This window comes from Ursus arctos, unplaced genomic scaffold, assembly GCF_023065955.2.
Source record: "Ursus arctos isolate Adak ecotype North America unplaced genomic scaffold, UrsArc2.0 scaffold_30, whole genome shotgun sequence".
Taxonomy (NCBI): domain Eukaryota; kingdom Metazoa; phylum Chordata; class Mammalia; order Carnivora; family Ursidae; genus Ursus; species Ursus arctos.
Window position 1 is genome coordinate 7,330,594 of NW_026622986.1, and position 22,907 is coordinate 7,353,500.

A 22,907-nucleotide genomic window follows, 5' to 3' on the forward strand; every position below is an offset into this window, starting at 1 on the left:
GTCAAGAGCATCTCTTTCCTCTTGACATGAGGATACCAACGCACATTGTCTGGCACACGAGGAGGACAAGACATGAAGTCTTGAGGGGCTCCTTGGAAGAACCATGTTATCATGACACAGGTCGTTCCTTAAGGGCTGTGCTGACAAAAGCCTGCCCCAGCACCGAGCCGGGAGCTGGGAGATGTGCCTGCTGACTCACACTTTCTACTCCCCCTCCGTCCTCCCAAGCACCGGGTGCCCGTCTAGTTTTCAGGCGGCTCATGGCTCACCTGGGCTGCTCTCATTAAGCTGAGTCCTGACTCCGGCCCCCACCCCCCGGTCCCCTAATCACACAAGCTCATCTCGGCTGGAGTATTCATGCTGATGGTCAGTCGTGTCCTCTCACTCTTTTCCAGGGTGATGTGTGCCCTCCACGCCCACTTGACCCAGAAGGGCGCAGCTAGGGACAGGTGCAGACGAGCTAGACAAGCGTGTTGATTTGCCTCCTGCCGTTTGTGTGAATGACTGTCATATGTGCGTGTGTGCACTTTTGTGTATAAATTTAAATTACCCTATATATCCTGTTTTGACCCGTTTACCATTCAGTATACAGTGACCATTCCCCATGTCCTTATAGATCATTGGCTATAACATAATTTTTAATAACTACAAAGTAGTTCCTTCTTTTTTTTTTTTTAAGGTTTTATTTATTCATTTGACAGATAGAGACAGCCAGCGAGAGAGGGAACACAGCAGGGGGAGTGGGAGAGGAAGAAGCAGGCTCCCAGTGGAGAAGCCTGATGTGGGGCTCGATCCCATAACGCCGGGATCACGCCCTGAGCCGAAGGCAGATGCTTAACCGCTGTGCCACCCAGGCGCCCCAAAGTAGTTCCTTCTTGTCCCCAAGGTGGGGTGCATGTGAGACGATCCACTGGGATGAGGCAAGAAAATACTGTGACTTCCTTTCATATGTATTTTTATCCAAACCTAAGACAGAACTTACGGTTTACTGAGACCCTAGCACCCAGTCTGCTGGTCCCGCGGCTACCCTTGGCACCTGCGGTCCTGGGAGGTGGGCAGCAGCACCCCATGGCGTTGTCTGATTTCAGCGAATGGCAGTTTACTGCAGTTTGTGAGTCTAGGTTAAAGAGACTCTGCCAGATTATACTCTTTGAACTAATAACCTTCATAAAATGAACAGGTGGCCTAAAAATCTTCCTGCAAAGAAAATGTAGAGCATGAGAAGAAAACGAGAAAATGGCAGAGTGGATTCTTCTTCAACCCCTAGCATGAGCTTGTCATAATTCTTACTAGATTTAAAAGAAAAAAAAAACCCAGTATCATCAGATCTGAAAACTCAGCCAAAAGTGTATTAATATCTTGAAAAGATTATGTGAATAATGGATATATAGTAATTTCATTCATGATGGCCTTACCTTTTTTTTTTTAAGATTTTATTTATTTATTTGAGAGCGAGCGAGCATGAGTGGGGGGAGGGGCAGAGGGAGAGGGAAAAGCAGACTCCCCGCTGAGCAGGGAAGCCTGTCGCGGGGCTCGATCCCAGGACCCTGGGATCATGACCTGAGCCAAAGGCAGACACCTAACCGACTGAGCCACCCAGGCACCCCATGATGGCCTTACCTGAACTGTATATTATATACGGAGACAGTAGCTAAGGAGAATACCACCATAGGCAAGATGTTAAAAATAAACATCAGGAATATAAGGGTAAATCCCAACATGTCACCGATGTTTAAAGTCATACAGTATTTCAGTACTTAAACATTTTTGCTAAACACCTATTAATAAATGTTTAGAAGCTTAAGAGCCACATACCATGGCAAAACTGGCCAGAGTAAGACATGGACGAAGATGTAGGGATGAACTTAAATGTAGCATTTTGTCAGAAAATACTGTTGGGAGGTGCAAGGAAAGCAATTGCTGAATGTTTGAAGAAACAAGTATGAGAATACATAATGCCGCGTGGAGTGCTGCCACATCGTTGCATGAAAGTCCATATGTTTCCAACACGATTCAGTTGTGGCAGTTGCCAAGTTCTGCTTCAAAAACAAAACATGAATTATGCTTTTATAAGCCACTATCGGAAGGATGATTAAAGGACATATATTCTCACTATTAAATGAGATCTTCAATAATGGTTAAAAAACACCACCACAAATGATGCAGATAGGGCAGCTGCTTTGACTTCAACAAGATTTTTTTTTTTTAAGATTGTATCTACCTATGTATCATGTATCTATCTATCTATCGATCTATCGATCTATCTACCTATCTTAGAGAGGGGGTGGGTGGGGCAGAAGGAGGGGAGGAGAGAATCTCAAGCAGACTCTGCACTGAGCACAGAGCCGGACTCAGGGCTCGATCCCAGAACCCTGAGATCATGACCTGAGCTGAAATCAAGAGTTGGACACTTAACGGACTGAGCCACCCGGGAGCCCTGACAACAGGATTCGTGAGCATCATTGCACAGATAATGGTCTAGCATGGTGGGGAATAGCACTATCCCTGGATCCTGGATGTCACAGCTCAAAATCCAGTGCTGCTCCTTGCTAGCTGTGTGACCTTGGGCAAGTTACCTAACCTCCCTGTGTCTCAGTTTCCTCCCCTGTAAAATGGGGATAATAATTGTATCTACATGACAGGTAGTTGCAAAAGGTAAATGAATTCATATACGTAGGGTGCTTAAACTATGCCAGACACATCATAAGTGCTCAACAAACGTCAGCTGATCATTTATACCACACTTGAAATTTATTTACAGACAAACTACTGCAGCAAAGAATTTGAAGCTGGAAGTTCTACACTGAATATCAATGATGTGGTTCAGTTAATAAAATGAAGCTTTTAATATATAGTAGAGTCTTTGGAGTGCCTGGGTGGCTCAGTTGTTAAGTGTCTGCCTTCGGCTCAGGTCATGATCCCAGTGTTCTGGGATCGAGCCCCACATCAGGCTCCCTGCTCGGCAGGAGGCCTGCTTCTCCCTCTCACTCCCCCTACTTGTGTTCCCTCTCTCGCTGTCTCTATCTCTCTGTCAAATAAATAAATAAAATCTTTAAAAAAAAAGGTGTTATTAAAAAAATATATAGTAGAATCTTCATAATACTTTATATATTAATTCATTATTATATAAATCTCTATTATTTCTAAAATACATAAAATATGTTTATATAACAAAATACTTACCATATGTTAATATTAAGGACATAGAGAATGAGCAAAACTTCTTTTTTAAAAAAAAGGTTTTATTTATTTATTTATTTATTTGAGGGCGAGAGCATGACCAGGGGGAGGGGCAGTGGGAGAAGCAGACTCCCCGCTGAATGGGGAATCTGATGTGGGGTGAGCAAAAAAATCTCTTGTGTACACAAAGGTTAGATGTGTATCTTGTAGCAAATTACTTAAGAGTTAATAAATATAAGAATGAGCTAGGAATTTTTGTGGCTTCCCATTCCCTGTTACTTAACTTTTAAAATATATAAATAATTACATGGAATTTGTCTCTTCAAATTATGATGACACTTAAAAAATGAATAAAACATAAAGCTTTTTGAAAGAAATAGAGCATTTTGATTTCCATTGTTACATGACCCTATTGCTGGAAAAAAGTGCAGTTATATATAAAAATTCTCCTAAACCCACTTTAAAATGCGGAAACCAAATTAACTAGCTTGTGTAAAGATTGTCCAGTGAAAGTTTTAGTGTTTTGGATGCATTCATTTAAAATATAAAAAATATAAGACCTCCAGATTGATATGATAGAAGCAGAAAATTTCCTTAGCCTAATTTCAATAAAACTCTCTGTATACTTAGCATATGAGAATGAAAAATTAATTTCATAATTAGTAAGTGTGCCCAATTATGGCTTTCTTCTGTTTGTATCTGTGTCTTTATAAAAGATTGTTTCCAATTATGGCAACTCTTGTAATCAAGCATAAAAATATATTGACCTTTCAATTGTTGTATCACCGAATGTTAAGATAAGATTTTAAGAAATAATGGCACATATCCAAAATCATGTTCCTCTAAGCCAAAATGTTTCTGTAGTATTAATGAGTAAAACAAAAAATTTGGAATATTGGTTACAATTTCCATATTGTGCGTCTCGTAGTTCAGTAGTACCCATGTATAACTTATTATAAACAAATACATGCTCATTTATCAGGATATGGACTCAAAAATTCTGTCCGATAGGAGTATGTAGGTGTTGACTCAAAGTACAAGAGACCACTTAACCCCCTATTGTTGGGCACTTCAATTATTTCTAATTTTTTTCCTTTTGCCACATTCCTGCTTCTTTTCTGGGATAGATTCCTAGACGTGGTAGTGCTTAATCAAAGAGGATGTTCATTTTAGCGGAATATTTTTACATTTATGTATTACAGACTGAAAAGAGAGAGAGAGAGTAAATCTGTAATAATTGATATGTCCTCTGCCATTGATGACAATGTTTGTCCCCCGTCCTTGGGTTTGTTTGCATCTGATCTCCTGCTAGCAGGAGGGGAGCGCTGTGGTCCATCTCGGGCAGTCATGGAGCCCAGGGGCTCTGGGGACGGCAGTTTGGGGCGGGTAGCCCAAATGACCACAGACAACGGCCATCAAGGGCATCCTTTGCTTCCAGCATTTTCTCCCTGCCTGATGAGCTCCCTGCGGACTGAGGGGCATGGCTCCTGGGTCGTCAGCCGGGTGGGATGCAGGATGGTGTGGGAACATGGTTGTCCTGCTCAGAGGTGGGGGTAGGAGGTCAGAGAGCGAGGTTCTGTTTCTGGAAACTGTCTGTGGGACGGTGATTGTTTATGTGCTGCAGGGCCTGAGGATCAAAAGCGGGTGGAAAGAAGCCTCCTCCACTCTCAGGCCATGTGGAAAGCATTTATCTCCTGCTGGAAACCTTGCATGAGAACAAAAGCAAGCTTACAGAATGTTTTCAAGGTCCTGCATCTTCTCGTTACTGGTCTTACTGGTCTCTCAGCCTTTTGCTAACAGAGCAGGGTGGGACTTCCCACCAGAATCGGGAAAGCCAGATTTTGCAAGCAGAGTGGGCTCACAGCAAAGTGGTGACACTTGGTTCTCCGTTCCCTGGTCCTCCTAGGCCAGCATGTTGTTCGATAGGAAGCTTTTTTCTCTGTCCGGAGGCCCAGACAGAGCGCCTCCTCGTTGAAGGCGGTAACCTCCCAGATGGCCCTTGTATGTTGGTCTAGGATTCCCTTCTTGAGGCGCAATTCGGGAGTGGGGGACATAGGCCATGGTCAGATGCGGCTTTTTGGTACCGCCCCTTACCACGCTGGCACCCGATAGCCCCATCCTTGTGCAGGTGGGTCCTTGGGAGTCAGAGGGCCAGCCTTGCAGTGGGGGTGGGAGGGCCCTGCTTCCACCTTTCTCTGGCCCCACAGGAAACCCTAACTGGGTGTCTCAGCAGCCCCATTCCCTCTTCTTTCTTCCTGGGTCCTCCTAACCTTACCCAGAGCTGGAGGGGGACCACAGAGGGTGGGAAGTCTATAGACCCACGGAGGGGTGAATGCAGCTGCGGGGTCTGAAGAGACGGTGATTGAACTTGCCCTCCAGGAGCAAAGGACTTGGGGAGATGGAGACCACTTGCTTCATGTGATTAGCGTAGGTGTCCAGACAGCCAAAGGGACTGGAAAGCTTATTGAGGGGCCTTCCAGAATGAGTAGGGCAAGAGTAATTTCTCTACTGGCCCTCTTGATTCCTCTTCTCCCAATCCTCTGAGACCTTACCCTGTCTGTCTCCAGTTTGCCCACACTTTCTCTCTCTCTCCACGCATATATGTACACACACACACACACACACACACGTTCCTTCCATCCACCCATTCCAGCCAACCAGCCAGCCATTTGTATGTTTTTTCACTTGTTCCTTCATCCACGCATTCCTTCAGTCCATACACACAAGCATGTTTTAAAGCACAAAGCTGCAGCTGAGGGGTCTGCAGGCTCTGACCCACGGTTCACACAACCTCGCAGGTGGGCAGGACTTTGGACAAAATCTAGTTCAGAGCTTTGCAGGTCTAGAAACTAATTTTTGCTCACTTGCCGAGAGGTTCATTCCAAAGAAGTCATAAGCGTCTGATTTGTAAACTTAAAGGCCAAAATTCAGTTGTACCCCAAGCTAGACTGGGTGTGATAACCAGTGTTCTGGGGCAAATTAAAGTCCGGGATGGGGATGTCGACTCAAGATAAGTGAATGGATCGCTTTTCCTCCCACCAAGAAGGCTCCTCTCTAGATAATGCTATGGTCCATTAGCCACATAGCAGCCAGAGTGGTGTTTACAAATGTAAATCAGATCATGACTCTCCCCTGCTTAAAACCCTGCAGTTGTTTTTCATTGGGCTTAAAATAAAATTCCAGCTCCTTACATAGGAGTACAAAGTTCTGCAAGATCTGGCCTTGTTTCCCCTTCCAACTCCACCTCGTACCACCCTACCTCTGAGCACTTTGCCCCAGCCATCTGCCCCCCTGTTTCCGCACGATCCAACTGAATGTCTCAAGCTATTCCTGCCCGGGGAGCCGGTATGCTCTAGGGGCAAGGGCTTTCCCTGGCTGTTTTGTTCGCCAGTGTACCCCCAGGGCTCGAATAGGTGCTCGAAGGGTTTGTTAAATGAATGAGCAGTACCAATGACTAATCGGGTAGGCTCTGCTTTGAACATGGTGGATGTTAAATGAATGAGCAGTACCAATGACTAATCAATCGGGTAGGCTCTGCTTTGAACATGGTGGAAAAGATTTTGAACCTCGCTCTGTAGAGTGGGAAAAGATGCAGTTTAGCCCTTTATCTTCTTTTCTTCTCCTTCTCCTCCCCCCTCCACCTCCTTTTCCTTCTTCCTTGGGTTAGACATCACCATGAAAGTCCAATTGCTGTGCAGATGGTTAACCAGCTTGGCTGTTTGTTTTAAAACAGTGTTGGAGAAATTAGGAAAAGTTGGATTTTAGGAATTAACCAAAAAACTAGAAGAAAACCACGGGGAGCCTGAAAGCTGTTTTGAATGGGTACACGTGGTGGGGGAGGCAAGTGGCTGCATCCCGGAGCGGAAGGTGGGCAGAGACAGCAGGGCAAGAATAGGCCAGAGGAAAGCTTCTGAGATTCTTCCGTTGCCTCACAAAAGCTTTACTATTTGATGAGGTTGTAAGGGAGTTCAGTAAATGCCTGGTGCTGGGGTACGGCAGGTGGCCGAAGATGTAGATACAGGGAACAAGGTGAGGTGGGTTTGGTAAAATGAGGAAATCTATCCTTGGATGACTGCAAGACTTCACAGGTCCCAAATCCAATGATTCTGTGTTGTGGGTTTGGATATTTGGGGAATAAGAGAATCCAGCCATTAGCCACTGTACTGTTGACTTAATGCTTCCTCACTTCATCACATCACTTCCAAGCCTTTTAAGGTTTAGAAAGATTGTCAGATCATCTGGAAGTCCTGCAAAGTCAAAGCACATGTGTTGCAGAACCACTGGAATGCTTCAGAGTTTCAGATTGTGGCCAAGTTAAAGGCGGCTTCTTTTTTCAAGGAATCTACCTTGGCTGGTATCAGAAAACTCAACCCGTTGTTTGCCCTCAGTTTCTGAGCGCTGGGTTTGTACGTTGCCAATTATTATTGGACAGTTGGAGAAGATGAAGAAGAGGGGGAGGCACAGCAAATTGGAGTCCCCTGAGGAAAGCAAATGGTCCCAGCTGTCCAGCATGGTGGGGTGGAAAAGACGTAGTATTTCTTCTCTGAAAGCTGGGCTGCCTCGTGCAAGTCCCCTAGCATCTCTGGGCCTCAGACGTCTTATCTGTAAATTAGCAAGGGGTTGCTGAACGAGATTGTTTATTGTCCCTGCCGGCTCTGACATCTGACACTTCAATCAATCCTCAGCCCAGAGCCATTCCACATCTCTTTGGGTTGGATGGGAAATTCATCTCCCTTGCAGATTAAACACCTATTGATTTTTCCTCCTCTGGCAAAGGGGAATGAGACAGCTATTTCTTCTTCTGCAGACAGAAGGAAAGAAAAAAACAAAGTCAAACCAGACTCCCTTTCGGTGATTTTCTGTTCAGGCCTGAATGCTAAACAGCGTTGGCTCCCCGGAGGTGACTCAGCTTCCGCAGCTCATGGAAATTTGGAGTTGGAAGGGTCCCGACAGACTAGCCAGTCCTCCCTAGATTGAAACAGAGCTCCCCAGATGGGAAATGACACGGAATTAGGTAGTGATGGAACCCAAACACAAGTATGCCTATAGGATGAGTGCAATCTGATGGCTCTTCGCTCCCGAAACCCTTCCAGGGCCGGCTATTAGGGACTGTTCGGGCTCTCGTATTGCTCCTTTATGTAAATGCGATTAGATGATCCTGCTCGCGTTCTGCCTCTCTGATTGGAGTTTGCGTTAACCTCAATTAAGCCATCAGCCTAGCTTTCCCGTATAGAGAGAGCATGGCTTGGGGAGGAGGTGTCTCTCCACCCTTTGTAAGGAGACGCGGCCGGTGATTGGTGGGCTCGGGGAGCGCCGGAGCCGGCCACCAATAGGGGGCGCAGGGAGGCGGGGCGCCCCAGGGAGGGGCGGAGCCGCGGAGCGGCGGGTAGACGGGCGGGGGGCGGTGCCAGGGCCCGCGCGGTCGCCGTGGTTACCGCACCCCGGCTGCAGCTGATCAGTAAACACTAATTATGCTCGCCACCCAGGTGCCGGGGGGGGGGGGGGGGGGGCGTGTTGGAGACTGAAAAACACCTCGATCCCACTCCGCGACTTTGGTATGGTTTTTAATTTTATGGCTCCGGTTCTCGAATCTGTCCAAGCGCATTAGTATTAACGTGCAAGATTTCCCTACAGGACTTTGATGGATGTTGCCCGGAGAGAAGCTGCTTTCCTGGGCGGAGAAGAGCTTCCCCCAGAGGCCTGGATGGACGAGCCCCGCTGTGCCCGCCTGGACCTGATGCAAGCGCTTGGGTGGTCCTTGATGGAGCAGAAACATCGTTTCCTGTTTGAGTGCCTGTCGTGGCCCAGGTGGACGGCCATGGAGACAAACGCGCCACCTTCCCCAGAAATCTGCCCCAGGCCAGGGGTGCTGGGGCGCGGCATCCCTCGGGGGACTCACGTAGAGCCTCACCGCGATACCCAGACTCTTCCGCCCCAGCGGGCTGCCCCCGCCCTCACTGTCCTGCCCGCGAGCAGTAGGGACACCAACGCGTGCATACGGACGGCTAGGGCCACTCCACGGCCACGCCTAGTCTCACTCACGCGGGCCAGCGCGCACGATCCTGCTCCAACCCCCTCCCGCCCCCACAGCACCCTCTAGCGGGGACGTAGTGCTCCCTCGTGGGCCGGCCGACTGACGCGCTGGAACCTAGCCCCAAGCTCCCACCTTCCCCCGCCCAGCGCCCGGTCCTGCAGCTCCGGTGGGCTTGTTTGATCACCTGCTTTTCTATTTCTTCTACATGTATGACCCTGCTGACCCCGGGGAGAGGACAGCGGAGCTAGCGAATCAGGATGCAGTTATCTCTAAAGGTCAAGATAATGCCCATTTCCCAAGATCATTCACAGACTTCGCAATCCTTGTTCTCAGGACAAAACGTGGCAGTCAGCACTAAATGTGACTTTCCTCCAACCGAAAGAATAAAAAACTGAAGATAAGAACGAACCCTTTTATTAGAATGTAGAGGTCAGTCTTCTTAAGTGAACACAATTCTTCTCACTTGAGACCTGTCTTCATTCTTAAGAGAAAGCGCTGACCTGAAATGAGCTGGTCTTTGTCCCTTCCGTTCCAGGCTTGTTTACCCTCATCATTTTAGATAATTTTCCTTTCCCCCCTTTAGCTATCAAGACACAGAACACCTTATGAATTGCACCACGTAGAAAATGGACCATTTGGGGTGCCTGGCTGGCTCAGTGGTTAATGGTTAAGTGTCTTCCTTGGACTCAAGTTATGACCCTGGGGTTAAGACCCCGTGGCGCTCTCTGCTCTGCTGGGAGCCTGCTTCTCCCTCTCCCTCTGCCTGCTGCTCCCCCTGCTTTTGCTCTCTGTCAAATAAATAAAACCTTTTTAAAAAAACGGACCCATTTGAAATACATCAATTTGTAATGTTAAATTTCATGAGAGGTTAGAGTAGGTTCGAGGATGAAGGGGCTGGAGGGACAGGAATGCACAGCTGGGGGGTCACTTTCTTTCAGGTAAGGTGCCTGAGCTTTTCTGTACACCGAACCTCCACTCATCCCACGTGTGAAATAAATGTGCTTCATCATTATTCTGTGAAAACCTAGGAGGACTCCTGGTTTTGACCTAATATCAAAAGCTAAAAACCAACTTTGGCCTGGAGCTACAGGTCTCATGAAACCAACCTGACTGCAGTTTTCCTACTGCCCTGCTTCGCCCTGCCCAGAACCCCTTCCTCTCATTCCTCTAACTCCACCTGCAAATTCCCCATCTCGGTTCACACCCTGTCAGTCCCACAGTTCAGCCCTTCGCTGCGCTTGCGTCCTCATTAAGTACCAGAATAAGGGTCTTTCAAATGGGAGCGTTAGTCCAGGCCTGGGTAATAGGAGGCCTCTGGTTCCCACAGGGTCTGGTTCTAGCCTTCGTGTGGTCCTTGGTTTGTGGAGCAGTGTGGGAAGGTTTGAGGAAAAAGGAATTCATTTGTAGTCAGCAAAGAGGAATGCAGGTGAGCTAGGAAAGTTGAGCGTGGTATCCGTAGCAGCTGAGACCTGTTTGGGATTTGTCCCAAGCTCCATAATAACCCTAGACAAGACACTAAAATAATTTGGAGAGCTGTGTTTTTCCCTGTCAATTTATGACTGGCCGCGTCTGGCCAAGAAAAAGGAGCTGGAGGAAGCACGCCAGGAGCCATTCGCCAGACAACTCGGCAAATAGGGCTGAGTCTGAAACTGAGGCAGGCCAGAAATTGCAATTAGCGTGGAAATGAAGATCTTTTCAGAAAAGAAAATGGCCCCAGCGCTTGTTCTCTATTGTCTCTCCCACCCTCTGGCGGCCACCCAGACAGCCCCGAGACAGCCCCTTGGCTCGCAGACTTGTGAATACCCAGCCAGGGTAAGGGGGAGCAGTCACCCATCCTCACCTGCTCTGCAAGGGCCCCGCCGCCTGCGGTAAAGGGAAACTCAGGGAGGCTGGTGGGAGGCAGGTCCTCAGCAGGGAGGAGGAAGATCTGCTCGCCTGAATGCATTTGGGCGGAGTTTGTTGCAAACCCCAGATCAGGGGGAGTTTAAAATGGTGTCCCTGTGAGTTTGTCTCTTTCCCATTCCAAGGTATTAACCACTAAAAAAGTGCCTGCCCTCTGAGAAGGCTGGGAACTCTGAGCTGAAGTGAGAGGACAAAAACTTAGTCAACATTTTTTTGGCGATAAAGAGGATAGGATGTTTTTTTCATTTTCATCCTACTTTTGTTTATAGAATGTGGGGTGCTAGGTCCTGCTAGCTACATTACACTCATTCTAACGAAGCCATCCATCATTTGAGCTTTTACCAGCGACAGACTCAAGGCCAAGTGCTTTGTGTGCATTTCATTCTATCCTCAGAGTCCGGTGGGTGTTAATTACCCTGTGGATGGAAGAGGAACTGGATGCTGAGAGGTTAAGTAACCTACCCAGGGCCACACAGCCCCCGAGGGGTAGCGCAGGACTCAAACTGGGGATTCTGACCCCAAAGCCCAGCAGCTCTTGGCACGACCCTGCAGCTCAGGCAAGGGAGAAGAGGCATCTTCAGGGCCTGATGGGGGAAAGGCCCAAAAGCTCCTGGGGAAAAATATTGCGGAAACAGCCCCTGGCGGCGGAAAGCCAGCCAGCTCCGCGCCAGGAAGGGCCTGCAGCTGGAAGGTGGGGTGGAGGCGAGCGGGAGGGAGGTGGCTGAGAGCCGGGCTTTGGCCCGCGGCCAGGATTTGGGCTCTAGCGCGACCTCCCCAGGACCGCCTCACAGCCCCGGATTCTCCCGCACAGGCACTGTGTCCTGCGGCCGCCGCCGGTCCCCTCCCCTGCGGCCCAGGAAGGCCGCGAAGCAAACTCGTCCCGGGCCTGTGCATGTTTCCCTGGGGGCTGGGTGCAGCCAGCTGTTTTCCGCAGGGCCGAGCACCCAGCTCCCGGTTCCTGACCAGTGCGTACTGGGCGTGGCTTGGGCCGCCTTGGGGTGGCTGGGACGCAAACGTGGTGGAGTAGGCCCGTCGCAGGAAGAGTGATTAGTCATGATGGAGTGCCTTCCGTGCGCTCTGCGCTTAGAGTTTCTCCTTAACCCCACAACCACCCTGGCTGGAGGTGGGGGGGTGGGGCCGGAGGTGGCAGGTGCGGCGATCATTCTGCTGGGAGGTGTCAGAGTTGGATTCGACCTCGCTGGGACAGGACATGCAAGCTTTGGGAACTGGGGAGGAGTCAGAAAAGTTGTGGACTGTTAGGATCTGTCAGGAGGGCAGGAGTGTAGGGTGTGGGGGCTTATGTGTGCTTATAAGTGTGTGTGGTGGCTGGCCATGGGGTGGGGAAGGCAAGGAAACAAATCTCCTTCTTCCATTTGCTCAGGCCCCAGGCCCTCGACAGTTCATAGTGATACTATCCTCAAACCATATTTTCAACCACTTTTTATCACCTCACTACTGTAGTGAAGCCATAGTGAAACCTCCCCAGGACTATGAGGCCCTCGAGTGGTCTCCCTGCTCCCATCCTTACCCTCCTTTGGTCCATGTTCAACAAGGGAGCCATAGACATCCAGTTAGAACTCTGATCGGGTCATTCCTCTGCCAAACCCTCCAGGATTTCCTGTACGTGAATTGTCTCCTGCCTCCTCCCCACCTGCTGACCTCTTCTTCTACCACTGTCCTTGTCGCTCCCTCTGCTCCTGCCTCAAAGCCTTGGCACTTGCTCTTCTCTACAGCTAGAATCCTCCCCACCCCTGCTCCCCCATATCCACAGGGTTGTTTCCTCACCTCTTCATGTTTTTACTAAAAAGTAACTTGAGGAAGGCTTCGCTGGCCTCCTTCTCTGAAATTTAAACCACCCCTCACACTTCATATCTTCCTTTTGTCTTCTTTTTCTCCTTATTGCTTACTTACTTTACACTTTCTTATTTTTCTTATTGACCTTCTGTCTCCCCAGCTAGAGTGGAAGCTCTGTGAGGACAGGGGTTTTTGTCTGTGTTGTTGTTTGGTTGGTTTCTTTCACTCACTACTGTGTTCCCTTAGCCTGGAACAGGAGCTGGCACACATTATGAACTTAGTAAATATTTGCTGAACAAACAGATGAATGAATGAGTCCCACATTTACCTCATGTCATGGAACGGAGCTAGAAACTTCTGATAGGACAGGAGGATGGGGGAAGGGTGGGGAGCAGGAGGGTGGTGGAAGGAGACGTGAGGGAGGCCATGTGGAAGGATGAGGAGAGCAAAGACCGAGGAGCTAAAAATGGATGTCATGAAAGGCGGTGGGTGTGGGGGAACCCCCTCTGTGTCACTCACCCCTCTCCTCCATTATCTACTGAATCATTGTGACAGGGTCCTCGCACCTGGTATTATCGTGGGGAGTCCCACAGGAAGCCCTCCTGGAGATCCAGGAACAGAATGAGATACATCAGAGACATCAGTGTGTGGAATGTAACCTCCACGGTTAGAGCTGGTAGGAAGGGGCTCCTTCTTAAGGAACAGGAGGCCAAGAGAAAGCCAAGGAGTCTCGTGGAAACCAGTTGCCATTGGCATCAGGGCAGGAAGTGTCTCTCCTCTGGTGGGTCTGCCCTGGCTCCTGGCACAGGTGCTGCTGCCCTGCCCACTTCCTCAGGGGCGCCATCTGAGACCTGCAGGTGAGACCTCGGGCCCCCAGGAGAGTCCTAGTATGCTTCTAGTTCTTGGCAGCGGTTTCAAAAGTATAAGCTTAAAATACTGAAACAAGCCAAATGCTCATCAATGAACGAATGGATAGAAAAGCCACAGTACATACACATGATGGAATATTATTCAGCTATGAGAAAGGAGAATAGCCTGCCATGTGAGACGACAAGGATGGGTCTTTAGGACATTATGCCAAGTGAGGTAAGTCAGACAGGGAAAGACAAGTACGATATGATCTCACTCATGTTTTGAATCTAAAAAAGTTAAGCCTATAAAAAACAGAGAGTAAAATAGCTACCTAGGGATGGGGGGGGTGGTACAGAGTGATGGGATTTAAGGAACATATTGTAGAGTATAGTAAATAAGCCATAGAAATCTAGTGCACAGTGTAATGAATACAGACAATAATATTGCACCATAATTCTGCAATGTAATAAATATCACAACATTGGCAAATCCTATTACAGTATATAACGGACTATAAGTAACGGACTATACACCTTAAACTTATGCAATTTTATATGTCAAATTTTTTTTTAAAAAAAAATGGACAGGCTTCTTGTCCCCCGGTTATGGGCTATCTGGGACTTGGAGTCACACAGGCCCGGGATGAGTCCTGACTCCAACGTTATTGTGTGTGTGATGTTGGGCAGGTCTCTTTAATAAGAGGTGTAGACAACGAGGTCTAATGAGAGCGGGCTATAGGGGAAGTAATGCCATATGTATACGAAGTGGCCGGCATCCAGGTGCTCGAGAAGCCCCATCAGAGCCCTATTTTCTTTTCTGTCGGAGTCACATTCAGAAGCCGGGCTGGTGTTTAACAGTGCACTCGGGAAAGCAAGAAAGGGCATCTGGGCTTGGGCTCCCACTGGTTCTGTGTTCTGGGCAGGCTGCTCCACTCCCGACAGCAGTCTCGGAAGGAGAATGGAGGGACTTGAGCTCCGTGAGCCCTTGTGGTGCCTCCCAGCTCCAGGATTCTGTGATGAGTGGTTCTGAGCAAAGATCAGTTTTAATTGGGCTCCACTGAAGGGAGGAAATAGGAGGCAAGGGCCCATCGGACTTCGCGAAGGGCCTTCTCGGAGGCCTTCTCCAGAGTCGGTGGGCATTTGCGTGTTAACACAGGGGGAACTTGGAGGAGCTCTGCTGATATCCTAACTGCCATGGTCACTCACACGGGGGACCCAGCCTCAATCTGGCCGAGGGAACACAGGGCCATCCCTCACACAGTGGCAGCCGGCTCAGGGAGTCTTGAAACTGGCTGTGCTTCAGGTTCACCTAAAAGCAGATTCTCAGGCCCCACCATGCTTATTGGTTTGTTATCTCTGTGGACAAGCTCAGGAGTCTCTATTTTTATCAGTTTCCCCAGGGGATACTGATAGCTACATAAGGACGTGCATTTGGGACCCACTGGAGTAGGCCATCTCCTATCCTGTAGGCTGTGAGCTGGACAGGACACATGTTCTCCTCAATGTCTTCGCAGTGTGGTGACACAAGGGGACATCTTGACTGAAAGTGTCCCTCAGTTGACGGGTGCCGCCCCCACAGATGCGAGAGCATGTTGACCAGCGTTTATGACTTGCTTCTCCGGTGCTTTGCTAGGCCGACTCTGTTTTTCCCTTTCTGGCCCCATTACAAGCATGGGACTTGCCTAATTTATTAAAAATCCATGTTCCATTTGCTTGGGTGTGGATGGTGAGAAGGGTGAGGAACCAAGTCTCCTCCGGGCTCTTGTCGGGCCCGTCCTGGGGGAGCGGCTCTTTGTGGGGTGACATCACCCAGCAGGGCAGGAGGATGAGTAGAAAGGCAGGAAGGGGCTGTGTGAGTTTCCTCGGGCTGCCATCACCAAGTCCTACGTGCCGAGTGGCTTACACAGCACAAATCTATCTCCTCAGGGTTCTGGAGGCCGGAAGTCTGTGCTCTGGCATCCGCAGGGTTGGTTTCTGCTGAGGCCTCTCTCTCGGCTTGTAGATGTCTGCCTTCTTCCAGTGTTTTAGCGTGGTCTTCCCTTCATATGGGGCTGTGCCCCAATCCCCTCTTCTTCTAAGGACACCGGTCATATCGGATTGGGGCCCACCCTGATGACCACATTTTAACTCGATTACCCCTTTAAGGATCCTGTCTCCAGTGACTACTAAATTCTGAGGTACTGGGGGGTTAGGGTTTCAACATATGAATTTTGGGGGGACACGATTGATTCCATAGCAGGAACACATAGGGGCAGCATGGAAAAGAGGAGGGGAGCGAGGGGCAGTGTCTTCCTGTTTCCAGGCTTGTCCCAGGACCCAGCCGGCCTTCCTCTGCACCAGCCTCGGTGGGCTCACCGCCTCCACACTTCCCTTGGAAGGGAGTGCTGGGCTCTCCCTCTCGTGGTTCTGGTCTCATTTATTCCTCACAACCTCCTATGAGCAGGCCACGTTTATCATTATTTTGCAGGAAAACCCAACTTCAGAGAATTTGAATGGTGTACCCCGGGATGTCATGATCAGCACCCAGACTTTCCGGCACCCAGAATAGTATTCTTTCCACAGGGGCACGGGCACCTGCTGTGCACACTATGTCTGTGTCCTTGGCTTCCGGGGACTTGGGTGCAATGTCTGAGCAGGGCTGAGAGCTGGCTGGGGAGGGTGCAAAGAGAGATTCCCTGGCTCCCTCTGTCCCTCCCCTCTTCCTCCTTCCTCCCTTACTTCTTCCCTCCCTCGCTTTCTTTTTCTTTTTTCTTTTCTTTCTTTTCCTTTTCTTTCTTTCTTTCTTTCTTTCTTTCTCTTTCTTTCTTTCTCTCTTTCTCTTTCTTTCCTTTTCTTTTTCTTTTCTTTCTTTTCCTTTTTCTTTTTTTCAGCCTTTGTTATTGTTGTTTGATCACCTCTTACATTCAATTCTCTAATGGGATTCTTGGGAGAATAAAGCCCATTCTGTGTATACAGTTAAGTGTTTTCCCCTTTTTTGGCCCCATTACAAGCATGGGGCTTGCCTAATTTATTAAAAGTCCATGTTCCATTTGCTTGGGTGTGGACGGTGAGAAGAGTGAGGAGTCAAGGAGACCAGGCTCTTGTCAGGCGGGCCTGGGGGAGCAGAGCCTGAGTGGGTGGATGACTGAGCTGAGAATTAGAGAACCTTCTGGAGGAGTCAGTTCGCCCCACAAACACTGAAGTGCTTGCTGTCCTAAGCCACAAGCAAGCCACAGCCTCTGCGGTCACTTCGCGGAACTAGAGAGGGAAACAGCCAAATGAATGGGCGATGCCGTGACTGTGCGGGAAGTAGGGTGATGGAGATGTGCACATCAGGGCCCTGCGAAGGGCAGGATAAACGGGCCGCTGACAGGGAGTGGGGAGGGAGCTGGGGGCTAAAGAAGGAGTTGGGCTAGGAGCACCGGTTATCCCTGCCCCCATGTGTGCTCGCATGCTGCTGTGTGTGCACACGCGTGCGTGCACTCTGCTGTGTGTGTGTGTGCACACGCGTGCATGCACTCTGCTGTGTGTGCGTGTGTGTGCACACGCGTGCGTGCACTGCTGTGTGCATGTGTGTGCACATGTGTGCGTGCACTCTGCTGTGTGTGTGCGCACACGCAGGCACATGCACACACCGGTCTTGTGATGCACGGCGCATGTTCTGGTCTGCGTTCCCCATGGAAGCTCTGTGGGAGCCCCAGAATGCCCAGGCCGCCTGCCAGCCCTCAGGCAGCTCCGAGGTGCTGAAACCAGTATGCTGCAGGCGGCTGATGACCAGTGGGGAGAGATGACATGGGGCTGAAGTGTCCCCAGCCTGCGGTCACCTAGAAGACAAGCTCAGCTGCTGTGAGTTTCCTGATGCGTCTCTGAGTCACCAGCAGGATAGGAAGAAAAGTTTACGCTCAATCTGCAGAAACCAGAAACTAGAAGCCAGTGGGCAATGATCACAAACCACCAAAGGATGGCCTGTGTGGGGGCTCAAGTGCAACCGTCTTGTCACTCTGCTGTGGTATTCTGACTTGGGGACTTCGAACAGGAGCATTTTCAGATTGCTGAGCCAGCAGGAGAGTCCCTTCTTGTCGACATGGTTCCACTAGCCGCTGGGGAGAAAGTTCCCACAGTGACTGGGCCTGGAGGGCCCACTCCCGTCGCCTCCTCCATCATCTCTGCCTCGTATTCTGGGCACAATCCGCAGTGTGCCTGCAGAAAAGGAAACCCAGGTCGCCTAAGAGTCTTGGGTAACATCACTGTCTGGGCCCCTTAGTCAGTTGGTAAACTGCTCTCTCTGGCAAGGCCAAGGGCAGAACTGCTTGTTTGTTGGTTTTTAAACCCTTATGCTAATCAAGGTGTGATGACAGGCTCTTTCTCTGCTTCCAACCAGGCTGGTAGAATTGGCGTTGGGTCCGTGATACAGCTTTGGCCCAAAAGCCAACCCCCCTGGCTCCCTGGCTTGAAGCCCCCGCCCACCCCCATTCAGTCCAGGAGCTTTGGCCAAGGGAGAGAGAAAAGCTGACAGGGGTGGAGGGGCTGCTTCTTCCAGAGCCGCCAGGGAGGCTCCAGACTGGTGATTTAGTGAGAAGAAGTCCCCTTGTTCATCTGTCACTTCCGTCCCCTGAGGGCCCCGTGCCCTGAGTCCTGCAGCCCAGCAGTGCTCCCGGCATCTGACAGGGGCGTCAGACCAGACCGGAGAGCCAGGAGGGGTCCTGCACTGACCTGGCCGGGGCCCAGAGCCCAGAGCCGCTGGGGCTGGGGGAGCCGCGTGTCAGGAAAGGGCCGGAGTGGGGGCGGGCCGGGGAGCCCGGGCAGGCTGGGACGGCCGCCAGCAGACAGCTTTGTTTTTCCATGGCAGTTTGCTTGTGATACTTCTAGTTCCCGAGACGCCAGCTGGGGTGGGGGGGGGGGGAGGGGAGAAGAGCCGGGCTTGAAAGGGACAGACTGTGGCCACGGAGAGTGGGAGCCGGTGCTTGGCACAGCTGCGGGGTAGGGGCCGCCTTGACACCCCGCCCCCTCAGATCTCTTGCATCCGCCCTTCAGATCTCGTGGCCAGGGGAGCAGATGTCTTGCTGGAGCGACTCCCCGTCCAGAGCCCCCCCTGGGCCTCCCCTCCTCCCCGAAGCGCAGCAGGGCAGGCGCCAGGCTGAGAGATGGCCTGCCAGCTGTTGGCTCCCCCGGGCGCTGGCCCCGGCCCTGCTTTGTGTGTGCCAGGCGGCAGGTGCCACGCAGGGTGCTGCCCCCTGCTGCTTGTGTCTGGGGGCTGGAGTGTGCGGGGAGGGGCGGAGCGGGTGTTGGTGATAAGGGGCTGCTGAGGGGCAGCAGGTTGTTGAGAGGAAGGGCAGCTGCCTCTTAGGGATTCAGGCCTAGAGGCTGTCCCGAGGGTCCTCCACCAGCCACAGTAACAACATGGACAAAATACTGGGTGGACAAGTGGATCAAGTCTTGGCCTAAACCCAAGATTCCATGTAATTCTGTTTTCACTTGAAAAAAAATGGCCTCCAGCCGTGGTCTCTTTTCCAGGCCTCAGACTTTCCCAGGGCAGCAAGTCGTGGAGGAAGGAGCTCGTTCGTGCCAGGAGACGTTTCTCAGGCTGTTCTGGCAAAGTCTGCTCTGAAGCTGACCCTGAATTCGGCTGGGAGCCCCAGAAGAGGCGACTGGCTCAGCTGAACCGGTGGCCAGGACTTCCCCAGGCTCTGGCCACTTCTGGGACCGCCCCCTGCCCAGACCTGCCTCCAATACCCTTCAGACATCTTCAGATGGTGGGGAGAGCAGCTGCCACTGTGAGGTCACCATGGCGACTGCTACAGACAGCCGGCAGCCCCTGCCTCCATCCCACAGCGGGCAGGCCAGCTCCCAGCCCCCAGCCTCCAGCCCCCAGGGAGCAGCAGGACTGCAGGGTCTGCCCACCGGCTGCCCTGGGGGCCTCCTTTTAGCCACACATTTCTCTCTGGCAGCCTCAATTCAAAAGCAGGGTTCTAAGTTGAGGCAAATGGGCTAAAAGTGTCCCTGGAGAACTCTAAGGCATTGCAAACGTAAGGTATTGTTGTTTCAAATAAAATCAAAGCCGTTATTCAGGAGATAATAAAAATCATGATCCACCTGGTCTAGTCAGTACCCTAATCCCGCTCTCGAGCGTCCCACCCCCTTGTGATTCATTCACGTAATGAGTCCGGTCTGCCGACATCTTCGCTTTATTTTAAGATCATTTGCTTTCAGTGTGTCGGAGGTGAAGGATGACGGAGAGACTCCCTTCTCAGAAATCTCCAGCTATTTTAAGGCCAATCAAGCCTCCTCTTCCTTAAGCGGAGTAACCCCAATTATTCCAAGTTCGTCTTTTTAATGACCAAACATCCTTTTTCCTTTTAGAATGACATTGCCAATCTGCTCAAGAAAATACCATCGGCTGACTTATTTGGCTCTTACAAGTTCCGAGGGAGGGAAGAGGGAGAGGAGCAAAGCATTAGAGGACAGCGCTGGCAAGTCATGTGACCCCTGATCAAGCGAGGAGAACCAGCACCCAACTTCAAATGAAAAAAAAATGCACTACTTTTAACCTTTTTTGAGCGTCTATTTCCCATATCTTTAACCATCTCTTGCTCTTCTCTGAATCCTTTCTAGTTTTCAATGTCCTTTTGAAGGGATGTTAATCAGAATTACCCATTATTCTGATAGGGGCTCAAGTAGCTACACTGTATCATAGAAGAATCACTTTCCAATCTCAGTAAGTCATACAAGTGCCCTTTATTACAGCCCAAGTGACCAGGCTGTCGCTCTTCCTTTGCTTCTGATAACCGTAACTTGTTGGGGCGTCTGGGTGGCTCAGTGGGTCGTTGTCCAACTTGTGATTTCAGCTCAGGTCATGATCTCATGGGTCATGATCTCATGGGTCATGAGATTGAGTCCTGAGTTGGCTCCATGCTCAGCGGGGAGTCTGCCTGAGAGTCTCTCTCTCTCTCCCCCTCTGCCCCTCCCCCTCACTCCTGTGTGTGCTCTCTTTCTCTCTCTCAAATAAATAAATAAATATTTAATAACCCTCACTTGTTATTTCATGTTCAGCTTGTGGTCAGCTAGGGCCTCTGGATTTTCGTTTTTGTTTTGTTTTCTACACCTGTGCTGAACCACCAAGTATTTTTGTGTCCGTAGGCGCTCTCCGCCATTCCATTTAGCATGTTCTCACTGAAGCATAATAAACACACACAAAAGTGCACGTACGTAAGTATACAGCTTGATACATTTCACCCTTGCAGCCCACGTAACAAACATTCAGACAGAGCGACAGTACATCATCAACAAGCCCGAAGCCTCCTGGTGACCCTTTACCACCTTTGCCCCCACCCCACCTGCATGCACCACGATCTTGATGGCTAGTAGCATAGATTAATTTAGCCTGTTTTTACTCTTTATAAAACGCAATCACAGAGCGTGCACTATTGTGTGTCTGGTTCACTCATGTTGCCACTGACTTCCACTCTCCTTTATTAAACTTACCCTCTTCATTAGTAGACCTAGAAGGATCTTGGGGCCTGAGAACCAGGGCATTTCAAGCTCAGGCCGGTCAGTGTTGACTGCAGCTAAGTAACACCCCGTGATACGCTAGGTTTCCGAGTTAGAATTCTACTTGAACCATTTACTGGTTATTTTGTCTCTTCTACTCCTCAGAATCAGCCCTCTCTTCCCCAGGTCAATTTGTACTCTTGTACCAGGGTAATCTCTGAGGACATAGTGTGTGTGTGTGTGTGTGTGTGTGTGTGTGTGTGTGTGTGTGTTTCTGCATTAGCCCTACGGGGAATTACATCTGTGCCTATGAGGGAAAGGATTACAGAGAGTTGTGTCTGTGTTTAGGGAAGGCTTCAGTTCAGATGTTCAGTTCAACACTTAATCCCTCGTTGTGGTTTGTGCTAATGTGCTGGGGGCGAGACAGGTATGGGAGGTGGGGAAATCGCAGGGGCTGATCCCTTAGAGCCAGTGCTTCCCAGCCTTGGTCACAACACGGCACCACAGAGACAACATTTATATGACAAAACTGGGGTCAATGGAGAAGATATTTTTGTATAATGGGTGACAAAACATAAGACCGTGTTTTACACCACTCACATAATTACAACAGTTCCTTTTATGTATATATTTACATTGAAACAGGTATAATCTATAACATATTTAAATATATTGAGTAAATATAGAATACATGTATTTTTATTATTGTATATATTTATAGTGAAGGAATCTAATAGCTCTTCCTTTCCTTTGTGTCATATGTAATGTTGGTTTGTGTGTGTATGTTTGCTGAGGTAAATAGAATTTCAAATCCAAACTCATTTATTTTGTATCATCTATTTCAGAATAAAGACATTCTAATTTGTAGAATAAACATGCCTTGTTAGAGCGGTGCTTTATCAGCTGGCGTGGGCACCACTGAAAGGCGTATCTACCAAAATCTCAACAAAAGTATCCAATACACAGAAAGCTGGAGATTGAGCTGTGCCTGGGGGAGCCGCTGCCGCCCGCACGTGGGCCACGCCCCTGGGCACATGGAACCCCAAAGTCCTGCAGCAGCTCATGGACTGCTCGCCCGTCAACAGCAGCTGCAGCCTGTGGCGGGCTGTGGTGTCCGTGGCCAGGTGGCGGAGGCGAAGCCACAGGTGTGGGGAGTTTCTCATTGTGCGTGCTGCCTGCGGGACCACGTGCACGCCGTCAGACCCCACTTCCCCGGGCTGCCCTCCAAGGAGCTGGAGGTGGGGCTGCTCGAGCTGCTCAGGCCCTGCTCAGCTGCCCTGAAGGATGAGGGGATCGTCTCCCATGGCATCGTCTGCAGCACTCCGGTTGGCTCACCATTTGGGACATTCTTCCTAGGATGTGTTAGTGACAGAGCCCAATACTCCCGAACCTTCCCCTTAGTCCATTTGGGCTGCTGTCACAAAGTACGGTAGGCTGGGTGCCTTATAAACAGCAGAAATGCATTTCTCACAGGTTTGGAGTCTGGAAGTCTGAGCTCAGGGTGCCGGCATGGTCAGCTTCTGGTGAGGACCTCTTCCAGGTTGTAGACGGATGACTTCACATTGTACCCTCACATGGCAGGGAGAAGAGAGTCTCTGTGGTCCTTTTTCTTTTAAGGCCACTAATCCCATTCATGAGGGTTCGACCCTCATGAACTACTTACCTCCCAAAGTCCCACC